Consider the following 2,500-nt stretch of genomic DNA (forward strand, 5'->3'; position numbering starts at 1 on the left):
CTGCTCAAAAAGACGTGGCTATTCCAGACACACACACTTATCCCAGAGTCTGTGTGCTGTGCGTTTGTTTTTGTTGAAGAGATGAAGATGTGCTTGTGTCCGCTACCATGACAACGGAGATCGCTGTTACTCTGGGATGGTGGGGACCACTGAGATCCCCTTTTTGATGGACACATTGTGTTACACTGCTGTGTGTGTGTGTGTGTGTGCGTACGTACGTGCGTAAACTGGTGTGTTTGTGTGTGTGTGCATGTAATGACATTGGACCTGCTTGTATAAAGTAAACTGGTGCGCGTGTTGTCACCTGTGTGTGTGTGTGTGCGTGTGTGTGTGTTTACTGCGTACTGCTTGTATAAAGTAAACTGGTGCTGACTATCTGAGCTTTTAAAATAAAGTATTTATTTTTTACATGTTTGTGTGACGTTTGAGGTGAATCAAAACTGAAGTGCATTAGAGGTGTAATACTGTATGTTATCTGGTCTCTAAAATTGAACCGTGCCGGGTCGTGTAGAAACTCCCACAGACGCCTGCACAGCACACACACACTCACACACACAGATATCTTAACAGTGCCCAGACGTATAGGAACTCCAGACACTCTACTGTTTCTTTTTGTCTTTCTCTCTCTCTCTCTCTCTCTCTCTCTCTCTCTCTCTCTCACACACACACTACCTGGCTTGAAATTAACCAGAGCCCAGTTCAAAATAAATCGGATTGGATTTTGGCTATCGGATTGGATCAAATCTTGAAAATGGGCTGTTCAAAGGGAAAAAATTATCCTGAAATTGGATTGGATCACGTAATCTAATCTAAAGTTTTGATTTGGATAAAACCTTCACTTTGTGTTAAAAACTTCTGAGTTATATTGGAATAAATCCAAACAAGTAGGATTACCCTGATCCCAACAGAAGGGTGGATTCAGGATGGATTTCAGGCACAAAATGTAATAAAACATGAAAGTTAGTCAAATAATACTAACTCTATAATAATAATAGCACTTTTATCATGTATTTGCACTTGATTTATTTAAATTCTACAGTAATAGGAGACAATGTTTGATTGTTTGTATTTATTTATTTGTTGTGGATGAGATAAGGGGTCTGACTTAAAAATGAATTGACAATGGAAGGGGATGTTTGTAATTTTTTATTGTAGTGTTTTCTGTCTCTTTAGATAAAACAAGCAAAGCTACCCCATGCCACCAGGGGGCAGTCGTGGCCTGCAGATTAGCGCTTCGGACTTGTAGCCGGAGGGTTGCCGTGGCCTACTGATTAGCGCTTCAGACTTGTAACCGGAGGGTTGCCGGTTCGATCTCCGACCAGTAGGCACGGCTGAAGTGCCCTTGAGCAAGGCACCTAATCCCTCACTGCTCCCCGAGCGCCGCTGTTGTTGCAGGCAGGTCACTGCGCCGGGATTAGTGTGTGCTTCACCTCACTGTTTGTTCACTGTGTGCTGTGTGTGTTTCACTAATTCACGGATTGGGTTAAATGCAGAGACCAAATTTCCCTCACGGGATCAAAAGAGTATATATACTTATACTTATACTCATATACTACCCTAACTGTTGTTCCTTATCTAGCCACTAGGCTAGATTGTGATATGTAGTTCCATATAGGTAATCCGGATTTCGTAATCCTGTAAAGGTTGAATCTGGATCAGTTCGATCCCACCCCAAATTGCTTTGAAAAACCAGCATAAAAGTAAGATGGATTACTTGATCCTGGATTGTAAAACATGGGATTTCCAAATACGGATCGTTCTGATCCAGATTTAACTTTTTGAACAACTGGGCCCAGGAGTGAACATGATTGGCTGTGGTGAAATATGCTCATCATGAGTGAACATGATTGGCTGTAGTGAAAGAGATGTTCATCAGGGGCAAGTGCAAAGCTCAAACATTTGTAGTGTTAGCAGTGGCAGTAGTGATTTCTGGACTGCACAATATGTTTGGTGGAAGCTACAGGCTTTGAGATACGGGTTGAGTTCACTCCAGACGAAACATGGCAAGTGCAGTGCTGGATTCAGTGGGAACTGGTGCTTTGAGCTCCTCACTCGTTTGGGGTGTCATGGTGCTTTGAGCTCCTCACTCGTTTGGGGTGTCATGGTGCTTTGAGCTCCTCACTCTCAACATGCACAGGTGTCACTCACACACACACAGGGTGTCTACCTCTAGAGAGTGTGTGCGTGTGTGTGCGTAACAACCCAACATGCACACAGGGTGTCTATCTCTCTTACCAGCTGCACTTGTTCAACGCACAACTAAACCCTGAATTAAACTGTATGGGTTGAACTCGAGAGTGATGGGCATCAGCTGTGCACCTGATTGGCTGTGGTGAGAGTGATGGGCATCAGCTGTGCACCTGATTGGCTGTGGTGAGAGTGATGGGCATCAGCTGTGCACCTGATTGGGTGTGGTGAGAGTGATGGGCATCGGCTGTGCACCTGATTGGCTGTGGTGAGAGTGATGGGCATCGGCTTTGTGTGTGTATGTGTACGCGCA

The 2,500-nt window shown here is 44.3% G+C and overlaps 1 protein-coding gene across 1 annotated transcript in view; it reads left to right on the forward strand.

The window, feature by feature from the left end:
* The window catches only part of cep57 (centrosomal protein 57), a 21,519-nt gene extending 21,111 nt beyond the window's left edge, over positions 1-408 (forward strand). Inside the window, exon 11 of the mRNA XM_076283001.1 lies at positions 1-408. This exon is cut by the window's left edge and continues 250 nt beyond it. The gene's annotated coding sequence lies outside the window, so the exon portion shown is untranslated.
* The last annotated feature ends 2,092 nt before the right edge of the window (positions 409-2,500 follow it).

This window comes from Alosa pseudoharengus, unplaced genomic scaffold (genome assembly GCF_046254945.1).
Source record: "Alosa pseudoharengus isolate Yale_2024_CS ecotype anadromous, Long Island Sound unplaced genomic scaffold, YU_APseudo_1.1 YU_APseudo_1.1_scf_13, whole genome shotgun sequence".
In the NCBI taxonomy this organism is placed as follows: Eukaryota; Metazoa; Chordata; class Actinopteri; order Clupeiformes; family Clupeidae; genus Alosa; species Alosa pseudoharengus.